Source organism: Eurytemora carolleeae, unplaced genomic scaffold (assembly GCF_000591075.1).
Source record: "Eurytemora carolleeae unplaced genomic scaffold, Eaff_2.0 scaffold1882, whole genome shotgun sequence".
NCBI classification, from domain to species: domain Eukaryota; kingdom Metazoa; phylum Arthropoda; class Copepoda; order Calanoida; family Temoridae; genus Eurytemora; species Eurytemora carolleeae.
Window position 1 is genome coordinate 1 of NW_019397768.1, and position 10,543 is coordinate 10,543.

Below are 10,543 nucleotides of genomic sequence, written 5' to 3' on the forward strand. Positions count from 1 at the left end.
ATCCAAACTCTTGGAAGCAGAAAGAAATCAGTTTGTATTTGAAATCTTAAATTAAGGTTACTTGAAGAGCCTCAAACAATAATAACTATAAAATTAACACCACCCTCTAACAATAATGGACCAATCCCTATCGACATATTTTAGTCATATTTTTATCTCTAATTTGAAATACGGCGAAATCAGCGTAAACGACTTTATGTACTTTAATATTCAAATTGTAATGGCTAACAAAATGAAATAAAATAGTAAACTAAAAAATCTTCATTTAACGTGTGAAAATAGGTTCCAAAGTTATGGCTCACTCACTTTTAAACAGGACCCCTAATTAAATCATGGCCGACAGTTGATTCATAAAACCGGTCTTTAATGTAAATGTAAAACTAATATCGTCCAATAAACAACTCCAGTAACAGCAACACTATCATACAAACCTATGACATCAATAAAACCAATAAGAGCAGTTAAACTTACAACTATTAAACATCCAACCACAACAGCTTAAAATCCAACGCTTAAACTACATCACACTTTTGTATGCCGAGTCCATTAGCGCATGATCCAATCAGGGTTCAGTCATGTGTTTGTTGTCTATTCTGAACCAATAGAAATTGCATGGGGGTAACATCTATCTTCCTATCTAGCTCATTATCCAATTAGAGATAAATTCTTACATGCATCGGCGCTATTACAGTAAATGGAAATATTTACTTCTACTTGAAATTTTTAAATTTATTTGGAGGCATTAAAGAAATTAAAACCTGTTTGTTCTTCTGTGGTCTGAGTGAACACATGCAAGATTTTAATATGAAATTACTTTTACTCAAATTTAACAGTTAGATAATATCTCAGAATCATCCTTTTATGTATTTAATAAGTTTCGACAGATTGCTGAAGCTAAAATTTAAAGTCCTTAGAGTTAAATTAGAAAAGTTTGAGAGTTCTTAAATACTGTTCTCATCAATCTACTAAACATGGTTTCCAAGATCATCAACTAGATCTAGAGTTCTTAAATACTGTTCTCATCAAACTACTAAACATGGTTTCCTAGATCATCAACTAGATTTAGAGTCCTTCAATACTGTTCTCATGAAACTACTAAACATGGTTTCCTAGATCATCAACTATAGATCTAGAGTTCTTAAATACTGTTCTCATCAAACTACTAAACATGGTTTCCTAGATCATCAACTAGTTCTTCAATACTGTTCTCATCAAACTACTATACATGGTTTCCTAGATCATCAACTAGATTTAGAGTTCTTCAATACTGTTCTCATCAAACTACTAAACATGGTTTCCTAGATCATCAACTANCTATTCTTTGCTCTTAAACAAGTGTTATCATTATATTTTACTTGTTGGTTTTCCCTAAACCTATCTTTTCTCTTAAACAAGTGTTATCATTATATTTTACTTGTTGGGTTTCACTAAACCTATCTTTAACTCTTAAACAAGTTTTATTACTACATTATCCTTGTTGTAACTAATAAAAAATTGAACTTCCACAGTTAAAAATTCGAGGGGGAACGGAATCTTGTGACCGCATGAAGTCCCGGTTTAAGATTCAAAAGTTTCGTTCTCTCCCGTCTTTTATCTTAGCTTTTTATAAAGATTGGAAAAACCCCCGTATCTTTACAAGGAATACTCATCATTCAAGATCCATCTTGTTTTATCTTTATATGTATTAAACATATCTGTATATAATAGATTATAAGTCTACCCATTTATTTTATATTTCTATCAATTTTAATTAATCTATATCAATTCATATATTTCGGTCTGTCGACCTTGGGATTTTTAATAAGCATTTATCATATATATTTGATTATGTTTGTCTGTTTGTCAAGATTAATTTGTACTATGTCGAGTATAAACAAAATTAAGACGTTATTACAAACTCAATTTTTTTTATTCCATTATCTTTGCAACCTCATGATACTATGATATTTTGATATTTGATTTTTTGATCAAACAGAAATTACAGTTTGAAATAGCTCAGATGTCGGGTTGCACAAATATAGGAATTTTAACAATTTTAGTGTGAAGAAAAGACTCAATTCCTGTCCTAAAAATTTGCCTATTTTTTCTGAAAAATATTGTGTAAAATATCAAGATAAAAAAATTGTTTTTCAAAGAGTTCTTTTTCTTGTTTTCTACATTTTTATATTTCTTCTTTTATCACATGTTTTCTAAATTAGGTCCTTGTAGATTCACCTCCTTGGAAACCAATTAAAATTATGCTAAATCTAATTCAAAGTTTGAAGCCTTCTGTGAGATGCAACATTTAAATATTTTATTTCTAAAATTAATTTAACTTAATTTAATTCGAAGCTTTAGAGCATAAAAATATTAAATATATTGACAGAAGTTTTGAAATTTTCAGAATTTATAATATTGTATTTAAAAAAAAATGATTTTGTATCTTATAATATACCAATTAAAGTTCTATAAATATTGTATTACAGTGATAACCATAAAACTCTGGAATAGGAAGTCGACTTTTAAACTCAAGTTATGACTTTTAATAGCTCATTGAACATGAGGCACAGAAATTGTACAATGTAAACAGACCAATTTTACTTAATAAGTAATATAATAACTTTCAAGTAAAGCTATATGCTTTAAACAACATCAAATGAACTTCAGAATTGCTATAATGTCGTCTTCATATTCCACAGTTTTCTGGTTCGACTGTAGTCTTGGGTTTTATATATGTCCGATCATTACTTTTCAACACCCCTTGCCTTGCCTTGCCGAAGTGCCTGAATTTTATTGGAGAACCCGTTAAAATGTCCCAATATCTTGTATCCTAAACTTCTATTATCCGGTATCCCATAGTATTCCAGTATACTGTATCCATGTACCCTGAATCCCAGTATCTAGTATCCTAAATTCAGTATCCAGTATCCAGTATCCAGTATCCTTTATCCAGTATTCAGTATCCAGTATCCAGTATGCCAGTACCCAGTATCCCATAGTATCCCAGTATCCTGTATCTAGTATTACAGTATTTAGTGTCCCATAGTATTCCAGTATCCCATAGTATTCCAGTATTCCATAGTATTCCAGTATCCTGTATCTAGTATCACAGTACTCAGTATCCTTTAGTATTTCAGTACCATAATCCCTTAAAAGTGAAGTAACCTGTATCAAATTCATTCCAGTATTCCATAGCATTGCAGTATCCAGTATCCCATAGTATTCCAGTATCAAGTATACAGTATCCCAGTATCCCATAGTACCCTAGTATCCAGTATCCCATAGTATTCCAGTATAAAGTATAAAGTATCCCAGTATCCCATAGTACCCTAGTATCCAGTATCTAGTAACCTAGCACCTCCGGCAATGTTGAATATTGAATGTTTTATTGGTTGTATGACAGGGACTGGAGGAGTAGAGGTATATTGCATGGATGTTTCTACAAACCCCCGGGATATTTAAATACATATTAGGTATTCAGGCACAATGTATTGGGTTGGGTAAAGACTAGGATATTAATCATCTATAGGTCTAATCTATACCCGGAGCAGCAAGGTTCTTTTCAATCTTTTCCTAGCTTCCTCACAAGGACTAATTACTCCGGACTAGTCGCTAAACTTATAAAATGTAAGAAGTCAATATCGGAGTTTTTATACATTTGATTTAAAGTAGGAACCAGGACTGCATGAAGTATTATCTTGCTCTCTGCCTGATTACAATATATTTATAATTTATCTGAGTGTAGATTATGTGGGTTGAATTCATGGTTGAATCACGACCCAGAGATTGCAAGATTGTAAGTTTGTTTAGTTTAGGGTTGATGTCATTTCTATCCCTAGATCTTATTCCAATTAGTCATTCATTTATTCATTCATCATTTCATTAACTTATTCATTCATCCTTTCTTTCATTCGTTATTCATCCTTCCTTTCATTCGTTATTCATTCATCCTTTCAATCACCTATTCGTTAACCCTTTCATTCATTTATTCATTCATCCTTAAAGGGACTGTAAAGGAAAAATGAAAGAGTTTCATATGATACAGAATTACAAGTTTGCCTTTTGGCTCCTGAATAACGCGGCCCAGACATTTTACCGCCCAAAGTTAGAAAGCAAATTTGAAACCAAAACTAGACAAATGTTGGTTTAGTTCAGACGTGATCGTTTATATAGTTTATATATGAAAAAACGATATTTAATTAAATTTTTGATTTTTTGTGTACAGGGTGACCTGTAAAACATGAAAATCTAAAAAACTTTGGTAATTCATAATTATTTAATTATCTTCGAAACTTTACTTTTCATGTTTTAGTTATTTAGATCTTCAAAAGAAGATTACAAAAATTTCTAGCAAAAAAATTGACAATTTTATAGATTCAAAACTAATTACAGGGTGTTCTTTTGATTTTTTTCTGAATTCAAAATCTGTTTATTTTGGTTTTTTAAAATCGCAAAAAAAACCCCAATTTGAAGTTACGTCAAATAAAAAATATGTTCTGAAAACAGGAAATCCTAAGGAAATCGCAGGAAAAGACAACACAACATTCAGTTTAAGAAAAAAGGCACTTAAAAAAAAACCCTAGCCCGGTCAAAATTGACCTTCTCGTCACTAATGGGTTAATAGTGACCTCGTATCGTTGTTGATACATATTATACTTTGCACATTTTCACTTTTACGGATTTTAAAATCTAAGTAGAATCTTTTTGAAAAGTATATTTTTTTTGTCTTAGTCTGAAAAACGTTTATGAGTCTCAAACTTACAGAGACACAAGAACAATAATACATCAATTAATTATGTTAGGGTATTCAATCTCATATCTGAGGTTCTCTCAATGTTCCTTAGTTCTTGTGACGGGTATAGAAACCTAGAATGGGTGGGCCTTGAAACTATTAGAACTTCTTCTTACCCTGATCCATGAAGCAGATGATATAGGGATAAAACCCCGCCCAACTTTTTCCTACAGGAAATTATACCCAGCACTCAGTATTAAAATACGCCCTTAGTTTCAATTAAACAAGTTCTATGTAAATCAAATCAGAAAAAACAGCCCGAAACTAAACTATTAAAAACATTAATTCGTAAAAGTTTTTTAGCTTCCCGAATTTCTCTAAACTGCGATTCTAAGTGGTTTTATTTGGACGAAAGCTTCAAGACTTTTATTATGATATATAGATAAAGTGGTTGAGGTTTTATGTTTTTATATCTAAAAATTGAAAACATGTGACCAGGGGGGTGAAGGCTTATATGGAAAACGAAATAAGATCTTTAAAAAGCCGTACGACAAATGATTATTGATCAAACTCTTAGTTTAAATTATTGAAGGTAACATAACTTAAAATCCTTTAAGTAGCTTAATAAATTGTCCAAATTTGGAAAATTTAAAATGTTTAATTTAGATTGAATATTTTTAGATGGAAAAGGGTATTAAGTCTTTGTCACAAACTCAAATTTTCCTATCCCTAAATATTTGCAACATGATGACAACCTTTGATTTTAAAAACTTACCAGAATTCATAATTTGAAATATCAAACGATAGAGATTAGAAAATCAGAGTTTGTGGCAAGAAATCAAAAATATCTTTTCACATTAAACATTAGGTTTAGGATGAATATTCAATCTTTAGATTATTTATTGAATAGATATTCATCTGCATAAACAAAGATAAAGAAGTGCATTTATGTAAATATGCATTTACAATTCACATACATATTGTATTGAAGGATTTAGCAATTCCCATTTTCTGTAAATTATTAAACAAATTAAAAATACCACAAATTTAAATTCATACATACATATGCATACATTCTATCCTTTAGAGATGGCAACCATTGATTATTTGGATTGAAGGGACTGTAAGCGTAATTTCAAGTGACCCTCCATACAAAGATGGCAGTATTCGATTCATAACGGTACCCTTGAAATCCTTATCTGATCAAAAATGTGGAAGATATTGTCGTTTAACTAAGTTTAAAAGTTTTTATTTTTGATAATTCTTTTATGTTTTCCTGCGGTAGAAAGTCACTCTAGGGTAGAGAAACCACAACTGAAAAATATTCAATTTGCCATATTTTCATTAAGGATCACTTGAACTTGAAAGATATCCAACATTTTGGTCTCAAGTGCAATCTTGGAGTGGCAGGATAGTTTAAAATGTGTTTCTAATTATCTATATGTATATAACAAGTTGTAATTCTCCTTGTCTGTCTTTCTGCCTGCTTGTTTGTTTGTTTGTCCGATCATAACTCAGGACTGATTTGCCTAAAATTTTGATAGGGAACTTGAAAGAGCCAGGAGAATGTTCTTAACTTGGTTTTGAGATTCGGAATTCCGAATGTCTACTCTTATTTTCCCGGTAATATCGACAAAGCGCGGGTAAACGGCGGGAGTAACTATGAGTAACCTTGGCAACGCTGGGTTCCAAAGCTAGTTATGTTTATTTTTCTAAATATATGAAAAAAAATTTTAGTTTAATTTTATCTAAAAATATAATTAGCATATAACGTATATATACGTATTCATTAACATTAGTACAATCTAGCGGCAAAATAAAAATGTCTTATTGTCAAAATTCCATCTTATACTGAGACAGTCATAGAGTCGTGGAATGTTTAAGTTTAAAGACTATAATGATATTGTATACTAACTGTTTACCTTAATGATGTTTCCATGTCTCTTCGTTGAACTTTAAATTATCCAATAATCAAACCTTCAAAACTTAAAACATAAGATGAGGATTCAGGTTTATAAAGGGGAAATGAACCAATTTTTCTAGAGGAAATATTATATTTTGCTACTGTTGGTTTATATTAAACAGGGTGTCTCATGTACATTGTAAATATCAGCACCTGAAAGTCTGATATTAAAAAAGACAATATAATTTCTTAATAATTCTATTATTGCCGCTTATGTGAAAAGACGAGTTTATTGTGACCCCCTGTGGTATACAGTGTACAGCTTTACAAGGTTAATAGGATATGATCACAATAAAGTATAGAAAGAGTAGAGAGGTGTCACTTCTTAACAACATTTATGACCTAGACCTCTTGGCTCTATACAAGCCACTACAAACCACAAATAATCTTGCTGAAACTGGATAATCACAATTTTCATGAAAAACCTGCTAATTTTAAGAGGAAATTGGAAAATACGCGAATGAAGTGATGTTGGAAAACCATTAAAAAAAGCATAATCCGGGAACCTCTTATAAAAAATCTGCAAACTGATTTTTGATAAAAGATATTTTTGAATAAAGATTATTTAATAGTCATCACCTGAAATAACTTTATGTATTGCTACAAACTTTAAATAATTTCTCCGATGAGACTGGTACGGTATTTTTTATAGTTCAAATGGAGAGATTGAGGCTTCTTATTTCAATATTTACAAATTTAATATGTTAGAAATACATTTCATTTCTTGGAAGGATTTATTCTAAATTCAGTTTCAAAAATCGCCTCACAAAAGTTTGAACATTTCTAGTCTAGAGTCTAGAGAACGAAATAATCTTCAAAAACTTATTACTGCAGTTCACATATAAAGCAATCGTTTGAATTGCCCTACTCTATTTATTTTCAAAATTTTGAAATTCGGGAAATAAAGACTTGTTTTAAGTTCTGTTTTTTACAAAAAATTTTCAGAATAAAATTTTACAAAATACTTTTTTAAAAAAAAATAAAGTTTTGTTACAAAGAAGGGTTTTCCATCTGTATTTAATAACATTTGAATTCTCTCTTACGGAAGACCTAAGTACATATAGTACATACATGTACATTTTGATAAAGTAAAATTGAATTTAGCCCCCCCCCCTCCCCCCTCCTCTAAACTAGATTAATATATTTAATGTATATCGAAACTCGTAAATGTTTGAGATAATGGTTCTACAAACCTTGATTGATGGCAAACTTAATACACTTTACACCAACAGTAAAAACCTGGTTAAACACTTTACTCTCGAAAGATATCTTTCTCTCTAGTTCTATATTATATGTTACATGTCAAAATGTCAAGTCTAATTATGAATACCTGGGTGTGGTATTTTTTTCATATTTGTTTGTCTTCACCTAAAGTGTAGATAGGGGCATTTATTTTTTGTATTTACCCAACCCGGTTTTTTTTATTTCATAATTACCCCTCCCGCGGGGATTTTTTTCTTCATAATTACCCCTCCCACGTGGATTTTTTTTTCATAATTACCCCTTCCAGGGGAATTCATTTTGAGATTTTTTGGGAAACCATGAGAAATGGGAAACGTTCAGAATCTTAAACAAAATATGTCCCATAAACAGCTGATGCAATTGTGATAGAATTAATAAGTTTTAAAAGCTCCATATTTTAAAACGTGAAAGCAAAAGTAAAAATCAAACTAGAAAAATTTGAAAATGGCCGCTCCTTGGTTTGAAAAGCTAGCTCTAGGTTTGACACGGATGAAACGTAGAATTGATAAATATTGATTGAATTGTTTAGCCCTCAAGCTCAAATATTATATTCAAATTAAGAAAGATGACTGGACTCTTATCTTAGGAAAACAATCATAAAATTGGGCTTTGTTTACTTCAGTCTTGGTAGGATTACTGCAGTCTTGGTAGGTTTACTGCAGTCTTGGTAGGTTTACTGCAGTCTTGGTAGGTTTACTGCAGTCTTGGTAGGTTTACTGCAGTCTTGGTAGGTTTACTGCAGTCTTGGTAGGTTTACTTCAGTCTTGGTAGGTTTACTTCAGGTCTTGGTAGGTTTACTGCAGTCTTGGTAGGCTTCCTACAGTCTTGGTAGGTTTACTTCAGTCTTGGTAGGTTTACTGCAGTCTTGGTAGGTTACTGCAGTCTTGGTAGGTTTACTTCAGTCTTGGTAGGTTTACTGAAGTCTTGGTAGGCTTCCTACAGTCTTGTTAGGTTTACTTCAGTCTTGGTAGGTTTAATGCAGTCTTGGTAGGTTACTGCAGTCTTGGTAGGTTTACTGCAGTCTTGGTAGGTTTACTACAGTCTTGGTAGGTTTATTACAGTCTTGGTAGGTTTACTGCAGTTTTGAAAGGTTGAATGCAGTCTTGGCAGGTTTACTACAGTCTTGGTAGGTTTATTGCAGTCTCAGTAGGTTATGTGTAGATTGTTGAGTTTCATTGTGACTCCAGTATGTAAACTATGAGTTTAATTCCTCTAGTTTATCAAGTATTGAAGGTTAGGTTTATCTCGTGAATTATGGTGTATATAAGGAGTATAAGTACTGTAGTTAGTCGTGAGATCAAGCTTATTATTTACTATACATACAGGGAATCTATCACACCTACATTATTACATGTAACACCATGCGGAATCTGTCAAACCGACAATATTACATGCCTCAACTTGCAGAATCTATTAGAATTAAATTAATGCACGCAAAAACATTGGGAACCTTTCAAATCTACATTATTACATGCAACACCATGCAGAATCTATTAAACCTACATTATTACATGCAACAACATGCAGAACCTTTCAAACGTACATTATTACATGCCTCAACATGCAGAATATTTTAACCTTACATTGCCAAATAACGCAATATGCAGAATCTATTAAAGATATATTATTGCATTCAACAATATGCGGAATCTATCAAACATACATTATTACAAACAACCACATGAAGAATCTATAAAACTTACATTATCACATGCCACAACATTCTGAATCGATAAAACCTACATTATCACATTTAACAATATGCAAAATCTATCAAACCTACACTTTCATGCAACAACATGTGGATTGGGAATCTATCAAATCTTCATCATTTTATGCAACAACAAGATTTTACATCAACTATATTTGAATAATTCCGCAGTATGGGAAGCGTGACCAGCCCGCTGGTATTACATCATGTATATTTAACAAATTCTGCAGTATGCTGAGCATGATACCCCCCCTGGTGTTACATCAACTATATTCAAATAATTCCGCAGTGTGGGAAACATTTAACTCACCCCCCTGGTATTTTCCCAACTATATTTTAATAATTCCACAGTTGGGGGAGCATGAACCCCCCACCCCCACGGGAATTACATCAACTAGATTTAAATAATTCTGCCGTGTGGGAGGCATGAACCCCCTCCCCCTGGTATTACATCAACTATATTTAACAAATTCGGCAATTTGGGAAGAATGAACCAACCCCCTGGTATTACATCAACTATAATTCTGCAGTGTGGTAAGCAAGAACCCACCCCCTGGTATTACATCAACTATATTTAAATAATTCTGCAGTGTGGTAAGCATGAAACAACCCCCTGGTATTACATCAACTATATTTAAATAATTCCGCAGTGTGGTAAGCATGAACCCCTGGTATTACATCAACTAGATTAAATCAACAATTTACCCTGGCTTCCTTCCATTAAGGTTTAGAACTAGAATTATGTTGTGTCTCTAGGTTACGAGGAACAAGAATATATTCAATCAACCCTCACTGATAGACACAGGGGCGTACCGGTGGAAGAGGGGGGGGGGCTTTGGGGACCAAGTTTCCTCCTCGCCCCTGTCTTCTTGAAGTTAAAACATTTTACAGAATTTAATCTATTCATTGAGTATCT